Source organism: Opisthocomus hoazin, chromosome 5, assembly GCF_030867145.1.
Source record: "Opisthocomus hoazin isolate bOpiHoa1 chromosome 5, bOpiHoa1.hap1, whole genome shotgun sequence".
Taxonomy (NCBI): domain Eukaryota; kingdom Metazoa; phylum Chordata; class Aves; order Opisthocomiformes; family Opisthocomidae; genus Opisthocomus; species Opisthocomus hoazin.
In genome coordinates this window covers 49,707,119-49,725,340 of record NC_134418.1, presented here as the reverse complement: position 1 = coordinate 49,725,340, position 18,222 = coordinate 49,707,119, and the positions used below count along the sequence as shown (strand labels likewise).

Sequence of the window (18,222 nt, the reverse complement as noted above, 5' to 3'; positions counted from 1 at the left end):
AGTCTAGACACATCTGGATATTATGAAAACAAAATATTTTAAACATGACTTCCAGTTCTTCTCTCTGGCAAATACGCATTAGATATGCTAAACTTTAATCAAAAGTTATTTGACTTGTAGTTTACATATACAAAAAAAACCAGAAGTGGCAAAACCAAAAAGCCTGTGATAAGCAGCATAGCACACAATGGAATGAAAAAATCAAAACTAGTTCTAAGAGGAACAGATATCAACACAAGTCTTCCAAAACAAAAGCTGCTTTATTATCTTTATTATGGTTCACCATGGAATTTTACTTCCTGTTTGCTGTAAGGAAGGAAGGGCACAAGCAGCTCTCGCAGCACTGTGACACTTCCTGAGAGACCGCTGAGGGATCGGGGGTACCCCAAAAGATATCTCACATCTGGGACCTGGGAAGCATCCTGGTATAATTCATCTTATGGTCCAGATTGTCATAAGAACCTGCCGTTCAAGCAACCCTGCAACCAACCTTTTACCAAGGAAGTATTCAAAGCTTGAATCCTTAGCAAGGTGTCCTAGCATCCCTGAATAAAAGGCTTTGATAATGGTAATTTGGAAGTGATGGAACAATTCACAAAACTCAGACTTTGTCAAAGTTATTCAGTATTTTTCCCTCCTAAGGCAGTGAAGTGGTTGTTCTTGCATAGAAACCTGCCTTTAAGATGTGTAAGATGATTTGATCCTCATGAGAACTGCAAGAATTACATCTGATGGATAAAGAACAAACAGAGAAGATACTGCAACTCTGGTCTATTTCTTGCAAGATTCACATTTGAAAAACACAATTTGGCTTCTCTGATAAAAATAGCCTGAAACAAACACAGAGTAAACACAGATCTCTTTCTTCATTACAGCTCCCTACCAGTGGTAATATGTAACAAATTATTTGCAAACTTGCTTTCCAATTCAATATGGAAAATAATACATCATATCAACATATCATCAGCTTATTTACCAAGTTTGCTTTTTCTCCACTGGAAATAAAAAAGACAGCTTGGAAGACATTCAGGGCAGAGGAATGAAGACAAGCATTTGGTTGGACTGACACCATGACAGCCAAGAGAAGAACACAAAACATTCCACAAATGTTTGAAGGGTGCAAACACCAAGAAGAAAAACAACAACTTAAAGGGGAAGACGATAATCATTGGCTCACTCAGGCAAGCAAATCAGCTGCTTAGGAAGTACATCAGCAATATCCACTGGCATCAATGTAAACCATCAAAGCTACCTTCACACTGCATGCATGAGTAAATAGTCCCTTGTTTAGAGAACAAAATGAGCATCACCTTTTCACTGCACAGCAAAAGCCTTCAAGTGTTCCGTGAGGACTACTCCTGTATCAACCCATTTCCTCAGAGCCAGAAATGTGTGTACACCATTTGACACAAGTTCAGTTTTTCCATGCTCTATGCCTTCATCCAAATCTGTACTAAAAAAAGATGCTCTGAATAGTATTCAAATATCATCATCATCCTGATGACTACAAGTCTATAAACCCAAAGCTATTCATGAGGAACCTATACATAAACACAAAATATATATTCTGAAGACATGCTTATTTTACTGTTTAAATCAAAAGAATTGTCAGTATTGCTACTGCAAATTGTTTCAGATTCCCATGTTTTGAGGTTTGCGTGATTCACATCAAGCTGAGAATGTCAAACGTGGTTCTGAATTCATGAAAATAGAGCAGTTCAAGAAAACACACCTTAGTATCCCGCACCCCTAATTATTTCAACTGTATATGAAGAAATCATCCCATATTTACAGTGGTTTTTACTAAGATAGCATCTGCCCTGTACAGGTCAAAACCAAGGATTTAAGCATATGAACAAACTTGTGGATGTGTGATGGACAAAACCGCAGTAATAATGAAATATTTTTACCTGTGAACAAATCAAATAATTTATATTCCATGAACTACATGACTGTTTGCAGGAAGCTTTCCTCTTTCAATTTGCAGACTGACACAAACAACTGGAATAACCATAAAACTATGTTCCACATTGTTATAGTTTGGCCGTGGCCAGCAGCAAAAGGGCCACGTGGCCGCTCTGCCGCCCCTCCCCCCGCTGGGGTGCGGAGGAGAATGGAAAGAAACGGGCAAAAACTGGTGGGTCCGCATAAGGGCAGTTTAAGAGCCGCGACTGCCTTCCCGCCACCCAGCTCCCCCCAGCCCGAACCCAGCATGACGGCACATGGTATGGAATACCCTGCTCTGTTTGGCCAGGTGGGGTCAGCCTGTCCGGCTGGGTCCCCTCTTGGCTTCTGGTGAAAATAAACCCTGTCCTGGCCAAACCCAGGACACACATTTTTCAACTCACTACTGGCTTTATACTTGTTTCTTATACTATGTTTAGCTGATTCTTGGTATGTGCTGCACTTTTCTCAGCAATACTTTTTCAGTCCTTTTTATTTGGTTTGCAGAAAAATTACATCAGCTATCAAAAGTCCACAGCAGCTATATCTTGAGGTCATGAACCGGATCCCTCATGCAAACAGAATGCCAAGACAGTGTCAGCAACACTTAGTACTAAGTTCAACTGTAACAGCTTTTTTGAAAGAACGCCGTGTCAAACTACATTGGTAAAACAGTATGGCTTGTGGAGCTGCTGATACTAACCTCTGCAGCAGGTCGACATACTGAATGACAGTAAGTTCTAAAAGTGCTGTGGAGGCACGTTAGTATCCACATCTAACTGTCCCCAATTTTCTAAGGTCTCTGGCAATTTTTAAGAACCTGTCTGAAAGCAAACATACTGCTATGTAGAGAGGATAGGAGATGCTCAGCAGAAATGACCCACAATTTCACCACATACAAGGAACAATATTCACCCTAAAATTTGTCCATGAAATTCTCAGAGCCCTCTCCTGTGTTAAACATGTGCCATGTACGTTACCTGAATGTATATTAGTATTATTCTCCCATCTCTAGAACACCTACCATGAGAAATTTTTTCAACCTCTGCACCTTACTTTACTATTTCACAAAATTCATGACCAAAACAATCAGCCATTCTAATATTACAATGGAGCACCAAGGCCTTAATGAGAGATACTACCTGATAGCAAAACATTAGTTTTTCATTTCAAACATAATTTAAACCTACGGAATTGGCGATTTTATTATACTACTTGATATACCATATATATTATATACAACATGGCATATATATAGGGTCAGTAAAAATCCTGTAGTATTAAAAAAAAACCCAAAAACTCAGATCACTCCAACCAAACAGCAATTATACCCTGTGCTCTTTTGTCTCAGGATGGCAAATGAGTACCTTCTGTCTCACCAACACCATCTTGGAAGTCAGTGACCTTTTGATGACAACTTCGTCAAAACTAATATATTTTCACATAAGTTTTCAGCAAAACCACCCAGTCTTTCTCCAGAGATGTTTCATCATCACCACCACCAAAAATATGACAAGTTGCAGCTTAAAACCACTCTCTAAAGAGCTCTGTAAAATTTTAATAGGCTGATTAAAGGGGGGGAAATTACAGGATCATGTCACGATTTCCACGCTACTTTTAAAGGGGGGGAAATTACAGGATCATGTCACGATTTCCACGCTACTTTACTTTTTCCTACCTTATTAGCCTCAAAAATTCTGCAAATGACGAGTAGCCAAAAAACAGTTCCACCTTCAATGAGTCTCAGAACAAACTATTTGCTCATATCAGTTTCCAAGCAATCTGTCTAGGCATCCAAGTTTATAAACTAGAAGAACCATTCAAGCCTCCTTGCTTTTAAACATACCCAACCAAGAAGCTTGTTTAACAAGCCTATTAGGCTCCATAATTTATTTATTGACATTTCTAATAAATCATCTTTCTGTTTTTGCAAAAAGACTTCAACCCTTTCATTGCTAGTCATCTATAGCATATGCCAAAAAGCTATGCTGCTGCATTCTTCTGAAAACACACACACAAAAAAAATCTACTTTTTCCAGACTTCCAGTAGCACACACAGATTGTTTCTGAGTTCAAGTCTTCATCCTATTTTTTAAGCACAGACATTAGCTTCACAATGATCTAAAAAGGACCTTGCTACCACCAGCTCCACACTTAATATTTTCCAAGTTAGCATCCATAAGTCTGCATGCATCCTTTCAGCTGTACTGTTATACCACATCTGATATTCAACACATACTGGCTGAAACCATCAATAATCTCCCCATACAGACAGATTTTTAGATATGCTTGCTATTTGGTTTCCATGCTACTAGGCAATTCCCTAATGCCTTTGGTTATTCTCCAGGGCAACATTACCTCTTTACTGCTTGAAATCATTAAAATGTGGGTCAAAGGCAAGAATAAATCTTATCTAGGGATATAAAGGAAGATCTACTCTATCTTGCTTATTTACTTCTTCTCAAAAGCACTGGAATGGGTAAATGCAAGACACTCAGGTATAGGCACTGCAAGTTACAACTTCTAACTAGTAGAAATTCTACATACGTAAAAGAGATGGGCAGAAGAGCAGTTCTTTCTGGAAATCCCAGACTACCTTACCTTGTTGATATTACTAAATATCCCTTGAATGGAAGATCTGGCTAATGGTCCACCTTTTCTTTTATGTGAACATGCCGTAACTGCAAATGGGCAGACATGGACCATTCTTCAAGTAAAACAGTTTCTTTTTTATCTTATCTGCCTTTCCATCTCAGACTTAGTAAGTCTGAGAACTGAAAACTGAAAACAAACACTGTCTTTCAATACATAAAGATGCAGACATGTGCACCATGCATATTAAAGAACAGGACTTCATAAAGGTCAGTAACATGCAAAGGGAAGTTTTCCATGAGATAAAGGTGTAGATTTAACAGGAGGTATCATGGGATTTTTCGAGTACTTCAAGACGACTTTGAATAAGATGCATACAAACCATATCTCACAGTGGACCTCTCATCCCCAGCTAGGGATGAAAGGTGCAATGAGGCTATGAATCAGTAAGGAACGTGACACTGTATTCACATTATACCTCTCTATTTAAGGTAAGTGACAGAGGAAACTGAACAGCCTACTGACTTGTCACACACACAGTGGTCCATCATGTGGCACCTCCAAGATTCAGAAGAAAATGCTAAACTTTTTGTCCAATAAGAAAGTACAAAAAGAAGAGAAATGTTCCTGCAGCTCAAAAATCAAACCATTCAGTGAAAAAAATGAAAATCACAGCTACCATACTCTTTTTCCCCTGACAGCCATGTTGGATGGAGGTTTGTTGGGTATTTTATGGCTTTAGAAAATAAATATGATCTAAGTCAAAGTATCATCATAACTGAGTCGTATCACAGGCCCCAGACACTCAATTTTGGTCTGTACTCAGACAATCCCACCAGCCTAAGACACTGCAGCTATAAAGCAGAGGAGAGTATTCAGCTCCTTAATGACATATGTCGCAGTGCCACAATGGTGAGCAAAGCTACCAACGCTAACTTTTCCTCAGAAGTCTAAGCTCATGGGACACCACGGGCTTGCAGCCCAGCTGTGTGTTTTGAGCAGTATCACCACCTACCAAACATCTGTTATGAACTATGAATGCTTCTACACAGACCCCTCCTTTCCCTTCCAACAAGGCTGGAGGCTCAGTGCACAGCCCAGCAGCACAGACCTGCCCTTGCCAAAGGAGGCATAAGCACCTCTCTATTTTCAAAGCAGACACCTAAGGATTCTTCTTGTCTCAAGGTAATAAAGGCTTATAAGGTAGACCCAAAAGGCAGGTGTAAGTCATTTGGCAAGTGAACTCTGAGACAAAAAAATGCAAAAACTTTCTGACTAGTTGTTTGAGAAATAATTAGCTTCTCATGCTACACTTCCACACCTATCAACAGACTGGTCTACAATTTAGCAGTCCGGCAGCACTATCAGACAATTGGTCTGCAAGTGAAATCGGATCTCCCCCCTGTCATACCTACCTGTCCACCGCAACACCTCAGTGATAACTGTTTTTCACATTGTCAGAAAAGAAACTGAAATACCGCAAAGGCATATCCCTCTGAAATCTCTCAGTAGCATTGCTTTTATCCCCTTATTCCAGTTTTTCCCCCACCAGTGTAGTAGCATGACCTTTTCTTTATTGTTTCATTGTCCTGGGTTCATTCAGCATTTGGTATAACAGTGAAGACCAGAAATTATTTCCTTTACTGGGTATTTCCACTAGGTATTGTACAGTAATTTCTCATTATTTACTGGACACCTAAGCAAGGTGCAGAACACTTAGTGCACAGTCATATATAGACTAACAATAACTATCACATCCTTTTGGCTAAGATACCATTTTTTAGTAGTCCATATGAAAGTAAGAAATGGCAAAACTCACGTTTTACTGCCTTCTTGTTCATGCTGGGAGATGAAGATCTCTGAAGCAGTGTCCCAGGAAGCGATACCATCAAAAAACATGCAAATGTCTGAAGGGAATCTCAGCATTTAGGATTTTATTTCTAATCCTAGCAGAGAATCACCCCTATGCTGAACTCCTGTTCTGCACCTTCCCAGCTGCCAAGGAAGGGTGTCAGGAGCTGCATGAGCTGGCATTGTACGGCAGTGCAGTACGAGGGCTTAATCTCATTACATGATAAATAGTCTTGACACTGAACATGCCATGTGGTGCACGTTCAACCGGCTGCTTTAGTCCTTTCCTGGTGTCAGCTGAGAGCACTGTGAGCTTTGTGAGCCCAGGCTGACAGCAGGAGTGCAAGAGGTACACGTAGAAATTCAGCACATATTAAAAAGGAGAGGACTCAACAGCTAACTGCAAGATACTTTTAAGTGCTGTGCATAAGAAACTGTGCCGAGCTCCTCAGTTTACAGTCATCATTACAGCTGGGCCCTGCTCCTTCCCAGAAGCCTTCCTCTCCCCTTATGCCTGACAGAAGGCAGCATTTGAAGGGACTAACGTGGTTACTTCCATACAAAGCCCCATAGACCACTGCAAAGGGCAGAGTCAACAACCATTTCTAAATGTGATGAAGCCTACCAGTAACAGCTGACCAAATCAGCAGTCAAATCATCATGGCAAGTGACCAGAATTGTTTGTAACATCAATGCTAAAACCCAGTAAATTCTTCAAAATCTGTAAAGTTACCAGAAATGAATTAATAGTTGGCTCATTACAGGACAGAATCATCACAGTGAAAATAATAAGGGTCCTGCTGTGAGCATGTTGATTTGCTGTCAATTATATTTTTGCCTTGGTACATCTTACAATACATGTAAAATATTCCTATGGTTAGGGACTAGACTCTTCTTTTACAACTGTCCACACATGACAAACAGGCAGGACAGGAAAGGACCTCCCAATTCATTAAGCCCAGCTTCTGAAGCCCCATGGGAGCCAGCAACACAGTTACTGTCAGATAGTGAAAAAGCACCATCAAAACAGCTATTCTAATATTTCCCCTCACTCCCAACCCAGCAGTCCCAAGCCTACCTGGGAATTCCTTACTCTTGTTAGTAATTTTTTTTCATCCCAGCACACTCATAGACAGTCTACACCAATCTACTCCTGCATTATCACCCAAAATAGTATTACTCCTTCCCTGATGTTTACCCGCCTGATACATTTATGTGCGGAGATTAAGTCTGCTCTCTCATTTTCACTAGAATACACAAAGTCAGGTCTGATTTTCTCTTAAAAGGAGGACTGAAGCATGGTTGGTTAAGTCTAGGCAGCCGACACCACACACATACCAGATCACATGGAAAACTAAACAACCCAAAAGCACCAGGTCTCTTTTGCTTACAGACAGATATATATTGTTTTTCTAAGTTTTCATTGCTCAAAACCACTATTTACAATGTGCCTTCTTAGAGCTTCTTCCTGCTTACTTTGTTTGTGCCCCCCGAGAGAAAAACGCAACCTAAGAAACCCTGCTGGCATCAAGACATAGATCTCTATTTATACAAATGTATGTTTTTCTAAATATCATTTATTATACATTTCTAGAAGATGAAGTTAACTGACTCCACTGTGAGCCCTGTACTTTCCTAGGAGTAGAAGGGGTTTCAGCATCACACATCAAAAGTTAATAATGTTTTACATTCCAGTTAATTTATTGACTTTCGATGAATTTTTACTTGAATTGTATTTAAAATGGCACCTTCAAGACTTCCCACTGCCATATAATGGAATTGTATTTGCTTTTCTTAGAACAGTAAATAAACCTGTCTCAGTGGACGCTGAATGTTATTTTGCAATACATACAAACAAAATTAGTCCCCAGTCTTGAGATCATTTATTGATTGCAGGGGAGGAGAGAGGAGTTGCTACTATGCTTTCATTCTGAGACTTCTTCTTAGCTACACTGCAGAACTCTGTCAGAACTTGCTTTTTGACCAGGACTTTTCCTATTCACTTCTGAACTCAAAGATTTTACATTGCAGTTACCAAGATCAAATCAATTTGGGTTCCAGCAATGCTATTAAGATCCCCAATTACTATAGTGAGAGATTCGGATTCTCAGAGCCTATTTGTAAAGGTCACATTTTAGGAAACCTCCATTTAGCTCTATTGAATACAGAGCCTAAGCAGGCTTTGTACTTGCAAACATAAAGTAAGAATTCACAGTCCTTTTAAAACAAGGTACATCACTATCTCCAAACTAAAAGGCATTTCAAGTTTTCTCTTTCTCCAGGCAGGTCATTTAACATTTCTCCCTCGTTTTTCTTGCTGCTTAGGAGAAATTTACAAAAAAGAAGAAAAAAGAAACATCTGTGGGAACAGCTGCACAAATATTGCAACTGTAAGAGGTAAGATTTCTTTCTAGCATCCAGGATTTCTTCTTTTGTGTTTTGCAAGATCACTTCGTAGTGGATAACCACAGTGACTATCCGTGCATCTGAGATGCAATTTTGAGCTCAATCGTGGATAAGCGGTAAAAGCTCAACACCAGCACACCATGGTGACACACAAACACAGAAAACAACCAGAAACCCAGACCCTTGAAGGCAATGTCTAGAGGCTCCACCGCATAAAAGACTATACAGCAAATAGGCTGCTTGCTTTGACTTCTTGTACACAACCAAAGTACCATGGTAGGTAGTTTATTATATACAGATATACAGCACAGCTTTTTCTTCATCATTATCTCACATTTAACCACCACAGTAAGACCCCAAACTACTCAGCACACTTTCCAAGACAATACTTTGATAATTAGGCAATGATATCATTAAATAAATAGATTTCCAGAAGTCTGTCTTCATCTCCTAGATACATGTCTGCATTCACATACTTGTCTTCAAATTGCAGTGATCTGTTACGCACCAACAGGAAGCATTAAGAATGAGTTTTATCATGCTCTGTGCTATACAATAACTGCAATTCTTATTTCCCAGTCCAAGCACACATAGGTAAGGTGAATATGATTAGCACTCCATTGCAGTAACAATCAATTAAAGTAGCCAGTTCTAAATACACATGGCCATGGTGGCAACAAGATCTTGGAGCTATTGTAGAAAGCAGAGTTCGTCAAGGTTTAGGGATTACTGAAACTTCTTTCTTCCCCCAAATACTGAAAGCATTATCAGCCATTTTGGCCGTGGGGGGCAGTCACCACATCAAGCTGATCTACAGAGTAGGATTTGAAGAACGAGAAGCAAAGCTCATTGTCTGCAGCCTCTGAATCACTTTTCTTTCTCAAGCAATTCAAGTGGAGCCTTACGCATACTTTAAGTCACCCTTGACTGTAGTGATCTCCCTTTTGCTAAAAAGTCATTTAGCTCACTGGGACTGTCAAGGCACGGTAGCACTTCAGCTGCTGCTTTTTCCACCTCTACAGTGCTTGTTATCAAGCAGAGTATGTAGATAAAGAATCCCTATTTGAGTGAGCCATAGCATGCTTCAGGAGGTCTGCTCCACTTGAATTCATGTGATTCGCTATTGTGATTCATTTTCTAAACACTCATCCTCCAAGACTGTAGCCACGCATCCCCACAGTGCTACCTGGAAACAAGGTTGTGATCTTTAAAAAAACCAACGGCACAAAGATTCATAACAACTTGCTTTGCAACACCAGCTCTTATCCTTCCTTATGTCCACACATTTCCAGCTGAAGAAGACAAGCCTTCATGTACAGCAATGGTCTGCTGTGGTCCTTCAGCTCCTTTCCATCAAGCTACACAGTATCAGACATCAGATTTCCCCTAAATAAGTAACATCCAAATAAAAGAGGGTCAAAACTGAACAAAGGGATGGCTACCATGGGACAGAAAGAGTCCACTCAGCCCAACATCCCATCTCCCACTGTGAATAAAGTAAAATCTCAAGGACAAGCAGGATAACCAAGACCAGCACACAACAATATTTTAAGGTAGCCACCCCATAAAACTGGGTTTTCCCTTTACTAACCACAACATTTTCTGGGAGGTACTTGTGCATCTTAATTACATTGTATGTACATCTTGTGTACAGTACTACCTTCTTTCATTTGTTTTGAGCCTGCCACCATCACTCCTGGATACACCCTGGGATTCCTGTAATCGAAAATAAGGGAAGAATTGGCCTCTGCTCACCCTTTCCCTGCCACTCATTAATGCTGCTTTCTCAGTCATCGCCAGGCTGAAAAGTTCCTTCTTGCTCCACTGTTTCTTGGACAGTTGTTGTGCTGTGTCCTTGACCATTCCTGTCACCCTTTTTAAGACCTTTTCCAGCTTAAGCTGCAAACTACTAGCACTTTCAGGCAGCAAGGGACTCCCCTGGTGTCACCTCTACCCTTCTTCACATTTGTCTTCTCACAGCAGGGGATGTGGTAGCTGGGGGAGGTTAAAGAAACAGCTAGAAAGGCAGTTTACAGAAAATCCAGGATGCTGCTGCTGCTGGAGCTGAAGTGGGGTAACTTGAGTAAGGATTAACTGAAAGGCTACTTTCTGTGCCCATAGAAGGAGCACTTCACATCCTTGCAAAACAGGGAAATAGCTCAAAATATGGAAATAGCCAGCACATGTTGGCCCAGACCACACTAACCTAGGAGAAAGCATGTTTCATTCTCCCAGTCAGTGACATCTTGAGGGATCTTACTGCCTCCCATATACAGGCAAATTGCTGGGTTTTTGCATTCTACTTTTTATAACACTTCATGATTGTTCAATTTGGCAGGCCAAGAACACTAGTCCAGTTAAAATTTAAGATTCTCTAAAAGCAAAGGCAGATGTGGGTAAAGGACGACGGGAACACACCAGTTACTTCTTGGAAGTAACAGACAAAAATGTCTTTGGTAAGGACCTACTAATCATAATTGCTATTATACAAAATTCCACAGAACTAAATATAAGGAAATGAAAGGTATTTCATGACAAGAAACTATATAAATATTGCCAAGGAATTGCTGAAGTTTGCCTCATTGAGCCATAGAGCATGAAAGCCCCTCCAAACTAACCAGTATAACAGTAAACAACAGAGTTTGTTCTAGTTTAAAGTACTGAGCTCGTGTGTTCCTCCAAGGCCTCTGACTTGGTGGAACATGACATTTTCATTAGGAAAGTCCAATGAAACAAAAGCTGAGCCAGGCAGACAAAATTAATTCAAACAGTTAACAGACAAAATGACCATAAACAAAAAAAACCAGACCATAAACAAAAAAGCACCATACTGCAGGTGCTCTCTAGTGTCAGGGGAACTATCTCATTTTGCAGTTTAGCCAGTGACTTGGAAGAAATAATAAGAAAAAAAACACATCATGACTGAAAAACTCTGCAGGTGACAAGTACCAAGAAAGCCGTTAATTACAGAGAGGAAATGTGACTGACAGGCAGCTGTCTGTGCACCAGCCTGTGTGTTCTTGCCCAGCAGACACACAAGTTTTGAAGAACTGACAGTACCTGAGAGCATCCTCCTGAAGGAAAAACCAAGGTCCCAGTTCAACACAACAGCTGCATCTCTAGTGTGATCACAAGACTGTTTAACAAGAAAAAAGAAAGTATAAAGATCCTTGTGTCTCTGGATTTCACAGGACCGCACCCTAAGAATTACCTCCAGCACTGGTGTTCAAACATCTAGAAGCATTTTGGAAAACTGCAAACCATTTAAAGAAGGCTGGAATAACTAAAGGATGGGAGAATGTAATGAAGTATCTCTATTTTCCACTTCTATAAACAGAAGGTAAAGAACAAGATAATAACTCCAGAGGGAGCAGAAATTTGGATAGAGAAAGCTATTAAACACACAAAGGGCTAATAAGAGCCAGAGCTAACTAAGCTGGTAGTTAAAGACAGATAAATAAAACAAGTAGTAAAGCACACAATTTAATACTGATGATAATTACCCCAAGTGAATATATTGCAGAGCATCAAGAGTCTATCAAGTGTCTTTCTGATAGTAAAACAGGATATTTTTTGAAAACAAATGATCTAGTTCATAATGGGAGCTAATCAAGGACCCTTATGGTTCATTTTGGATTCATAATCAATTAAATAAAAAATCAATTTACAGCTTCACTCCAGTCCTAACCATCCACACTTTGATCCCCCAAATGTAACTCGCAAAATGGTGAAGCAGAAGGCAAGAGTCAGGAAATGCACAAGAAGCTGCAGAATACAAAGAAGTTTGTCAGCACGCAGTTCCTCACACCAAGATCAGCCATGTACAGACTTGGCTGCCACAGCTGGCTTGCATGCACATCCTGGGGTTATCTACTGAAAGTGAAGACAACAAAAGCATGAGGCTTGGGATGCATCAGCTGCTGGCGGTCCTGCTGAGGTTGGGACACCACAGGGACCACAGTGAGCTGCTTCCCAACACCATCCAGCTGCTTTCAGGAGCTCATGCACAGTGGCCTGGCGAGGCAGCCTCTCCTGGCTCCCACAGTACTGCTGCCACCGAAGGCTGTGTGCCCTCCCTGCCACTACAAGCCTGGGATTTCAGCGTCATTTGATGACATCTCTGCAGGTGAAGAGTCTTTATCTGTTTCAACACAGGGCTTGTTGATGTCTGCTACGCTGCTGAAGCTAAAGTACACCCATCTTTGAGATGTCTGGTATTTTCATACCCTTTTGAGTGCTATAGAACTGAGTCACCTTTTCTCCCCCAACTGAAAAAAAAGCAACCTAATCAATTTTCTAAATACATGCAGGCAACAACTATAAAAAACAATTCTAACTTGAATCCTTGCTCTTAGCATAATAATACAAACTACCATAGACCAAATCTTACCACTAGCACTGTCTGCAGTCTCCTATATAGGAAGAGAATCTAAGCTTGAAATTTGGTCTTTATTGTATTTCTAAGTTTCTACTCTTCCTAAGACTGGCAGTGGAGTAACAAGTTTCATAAAAAGCTGTGTATTTCGTTATCGTCCAACAACATCAGCCACTTGTGTTGCCTGGAGTCCTCAATATTACAGAAAGTCAAGTCCCAGTCAGTGAACGAAGAAACCTATACCAGATATTCTCCTTCAGTGTTTTTCTTGTTTTAGAATGCCAGCAGAAGACAACCTTTTCTTTTTCTTCCAGGCGGAAAGCTAACACACAGTTCATTCACCCGCAGGACAGTTTACAACACAAATACCACCCCAATATGATAAAGTGTCACACACTGTCCCAGGAGGTTATTTTTTAAATCAAAAAAAAAAAAAAACCAAACAATCATGTGAAGTATTACCTTTGCCCAATATAAAGACAGCAAGCTGAAGCCATAAAGGTCCAGGAATAAAGCATACTTCCAAAGGCCATCAGGTCACAATAAGCACCAAATAGGCTGCAGAGAAGACAGCTAAAGGTAACAGGATGCAAACCACCTCAAACTACCCATCGTGAATTTCAACTCCCCCTTTTTTTTCCTCACCTGGTTGTGTTTAAAAAAAAAGAAAACAATAGATATTGAATCAAGCAGCAAGCGATTAAAAGGTCCTGAGAGATGCCTGTGTACTACAGCTACACATGTAGCTCGCAGGGGTTTTCTATTCTAGTTCCTTCTGAAAACATGACCTCAAACGATTACTTGCAAGGCAATTTCCTCTAAGGGATCTTCATTTCTACTTTTCTAAACTCCATCTTCAGAGAACTGAACCCAGCTATAGGACCACCAGTAAAAGTGATCTTCACACACCAGCCTGCAAGCACAAGAGAGGCACATGTCTTAAATGTATAACCTACAGCCTCCCTGTCACTTGTGCCCAGAAGCGCATTGCCATACAGTGCGAAGAAGTGCCTTCCACACAGAATCATGTTGTTAGCTGAATTTTCTACACAGCTTTTACATTTTTTGCTTACTGTGGAGCTGCTTTTTTTGTGTGTGTGGGCACACTATTTATTCCAGACTAAACCTATCTAATTTAATGTACCTCTGCTTGTAACTCTGCATGCCCTCTGTGGGAACAAGATGCCACTTAAATGATTTTTAGCTAGGACATGCTTTGCCCCTTGTATTGATAAATCTCTCTCCCTTAATTCTTACCTCACAGGGAATATTTCTCTCCTGAACATACAGAAGATACTGCCACCTTCCAGGTACAGAACTGCTCTGCAACAGAAAAACTTAACCTAGCAGCATCTTAAATACCTGCTGATCTAGTAAGAGTTACCACTCTCTCCCAGCAACCACGCTACTTAATACAGACAAACAGAATTCAGATCAATATTAGACAAATTCAGCGTTATGAAGTCACTATGCTACACAGGGAATTAATTTGGTTTCTTATTTCTACCTCTACAGGACAATGGTACTTAACTAAAAAAACCCTGCTGTCATCTGTTGTAAAGATGTTTCTAACATAATCAAACATAAATTATTTACTACTCTCCACTCTGCTGAAAGAAGAAAAGTCCAAAACTGACAACATACATGCATGTTACTGCTACGAAAGATAAATACACCATACAAGCCCAATGGAGGAAAAAACAGAAGACAATTACTCCTTTACCTTAGAAAGAAATCCACTCAGTAGCTCTAAAAATCCACTGAAGATTTGTGATTACAACCAAAGTCCATATTGTAAAGTCTGTCCCAGTGAGGACCTTATCTCTGAAAGCCCGCTACAGGTATTTGTGTAGAAGGAGGAAGATATCAAGACAACCAACACAAATCCAAAGATGAACATTAACACGGAGATCGCAGAAAGCACAAAGGGCTTTTACTTGTATTTAAGTCAACAGGTGGTCAGACGACACATACTCTGCTTGTAACCCTGAAACTAACAAAAGGGAATCCTGTTACGAAGTGTGTAACACTGTTAAGAACACACCACCACTTAAAGATGCCTACACACACTCCCCTCGGCAGACGAGAGCGGCCGTAACACACACAGACAGCTGCTGCTTCCCGGTCCGCAGCGGCAGCAGCTGCGTCCCGCAAAGACCACACGGTTTTGTCACCGAGACAAAACCTGCATCGATGCTACCTACCCTGGCTTTAGCTGCAGGGCTGGCCCAGTCCAGCGAGAGCTCCAGAACTGCCCCGGGCTCCTACCTTCCACAAGCAGGGTCGATATTCACACCCGTAAACGCGGCGGCTTCTGAAGACAAATTCGGAAACAGTGACAGCTTGTTCCAGCTTGTCTGCACCGAGAAGTTTCTTTTCCTTTCCCCTCTCCCAACTGCTCAGGCGCTCTGTGCGCACAGAGGACCACCGCCACCACGACCACGAGCACCGCCCGCCCCGGGGAAAGCCCAGCGGCCGCGCCCGGAGCCGCCGCGGCAGTCAGAGCGAGCAGCCCCGCGCGTCTGGGCGCGTAAACGCACCGAGTGCGAGGAGCTGGAACGGCCTCCACGGCCGGCCCTCCGCCGCAGCCCTGGGTTTCGGGTTTCACTGGCAGCTGGCGGCTCGGGGGCGCCGGGGGGGGACCCGGCTCCCTCCCCGGGCGGCTCTGGAAATCCCGGCGGTGCCCGGGGACCCCCCGGTTAAGCGCCTCGCCGTGCTGGCAGCGGCCGGTGCCGCGCGCGGGGCCCGCGCTGCGGGGGCTGAGGCACGGCCGGCGCTGCTGCCGGAGACCTCACGCACACAGTGGCGGCTCCGTCGGGCTCCTCTCCCGCTGCACGCGGAGGAGACGGCCGCCACCTGACAGAGACACCCTGCTACCCTGCACGGATTTTTGCCGCCCCCTCTCCCCCTTTCTGTTTTTGCCTGTGATCCTTCTTCAGTCAGCTAAACACACTCTTAAGTGGTCTTGACTCGTCTACTTTCAACAGCAGGCATCTCCGCAACTTAGTACCATGGTCTGTTTAAGGAGGACTAAGGATTCTATCTGACGGAGGTCTCCATGGGACCTGTACAAGAAGCAGGCCCAGCTCTGACTCAGTCGCACAGCAGAAAACAGAATGGGAATTACAGCTTTAATCGGGTTTCAGGAGCTGCCATTCCCTCTCTGAATGGCACGACTGTCATCTGCTCCCGGGTGACTCAGTGTGTGTGAGGCTGCACTCTTCCCCATACTCAGACAGGGCAATGAATGATGTGTAATCTCCATCCTACCTCCCACCTCCTCAGTCCAGCACACCAGACCCCACAGTACTGGTTGTCAGTGGAAACACAACCTCTCTCGGAAAATCCTAAGTGTTCTGTGTTACTGGCCTCTTCTTTCAGATCCCCATCGGGAGACAAAAAGAAGTTTCTAATACTGTACCACAATGAGATCATAAGAAAAAATCACTACTAATAACAGCTGAAAACAGCACACCACACTTTCAAGTACTTTCTGCATATTGCACACACTAACAGAACCCTGCCCGTTTCAGCCACACATACCAGGCATGTAGTGTTCTTCTAATGACTGGAGCTGGCAAATCTGTAGAAACTGGAAAAGTGTTTTACATGACCCAATATCTGCAGCTTGGACAGACCTAGACACACTCCCACCAACCTCCCAACCGACCAGTTTCTCACAATTCTGCATTTGCTGGCTCCAGCTCCACTCAATGTGACAGCACTAAAAAATCCTGAGTACTACAAGAATTAGTTATAGCATTTTGAAAGCAATCCATTTTCTAACAAATTTCTGAGATCAATCAAGTTTTTCAACGGATGAGGTCTGAAGAACATTTACATACTGCAACAGACAACACATTAGAGCTTGCAGCAGTGATAACAGGATGCCACTGCACTGGAGCAGCTTCTACTTTTAACAGGAGAAAATAAAAATCATTCAGCTGCCTGGTTATCCATACTGAATCAAATCTCTGAACTCTGCCTCTCACTAATGCGACAAGAAGGTTTGAGACCTGCCGCAGCCAGCCCAAGTATCAGTGCATGAATGAAGCGGAATACCCAAGACAGTTTCCTCACCTTCCCAGCTTATCATGAGATAGCCAGAAAAGAGACGTAAGCAAGCGGCTCAGCACGAGGGCTGGTCCCTGCTCCTGTCCCTGGGAAAGAAGTCCACAGAAATAAAATGAGGAGGAGGCAGAGCAAAGCCATTCCCATCATCTCTTTGCCAAATTCAGATGAGGCCAATGGAGGTCCTCAGCATCAGGGACTGCACCCCACCAAAATGCAGCTTGTTCCAACAACCACATCAGTCTGAAGAAACCACCGAGTTTATGCCAGCATAATCTTTTCTTTTCAAAGAGTAAACAGGGTATACAGATACATGGCTGCTCAGGAAGAGAAAGTAAACATGCACAAAGTTTAGATGGCGAGAAGGAGGACAGAATTCAACACACTCACAGCAGGATACCTGTGCTGGCCTTTGGTTTGGTTAGCTGCCAAATGCAGGCTCACAGGGAAAACAGCCAGAATGACATACTAGAAAAACATTTTTTTGATGGGCTGGAAAGCCTTCCACCATTAAGGATCATGCCTGCTCTGATGAGGTGCCTGTACATATGGGAGTCTCACTTTATGTATCACAGTAATCGACATTATATAAAAACTTAACTCGGACACTTCTGTAACTTTCGTCTCCGCAGCTCTGCGGCTTTATTTGAACAACAGCCATATTAACACAAAAGACCTCTTGTTAAAATTATAGGAAATTACTGTTATGTTACCATACTGTTCCCTTCAGAGAGAAGTAACCCTAGGGAAATTTCTAGCTACCACAGAGCAAGCAGAGCAGCACAATGTACTTCCTAAGCGCAGAGGCACACAGGAAGCGAGCTGCAGGGCAGACTGGAACTGCCAGCTGCAGCAGCGGGTATGTGCAGACCTACTCAGGCACAGCAGAAAGCTCACAGCCTTGTGCCTGTGACACAAGTGCTTTCAAAAACTGAGCTGCAAAGCCACTCACATTCTTGAAGAACTGCACATTTGAAGTCTGG

The 18,222-nt window shown here is 42.2% G+C and overlaps 1 protein-coding gene across 3 annotated transcripts in view; it reads right to left on the bottom strand.

The window, feature by feature from the left end:
- Window positions 1–15,738, bottom strand: part of ARHGAP24 (Rho GTPase activating protein 24) — a 259,532-nt gene extending 243,794 nt beyond the window's left edge. The window contains exon 1 of one of the 3 annotated variants that reach the window (XM_075421196.1): window positions 15,709–15,738. The gene's annotated coding sequence lies outside the window, so the exon portion shown is untranslated. Of the gene's footprint in view, window positions 1–15,372; window positions 15,525–15,708 lie in introns of those variants that run through there. The other 2 variants (XM_075421197.1, XM_075421195.1) reach the window with 2 other exon arrangements.
- Window positions 15,739–18,222: the final 2,484 nt, after the last annotated feature.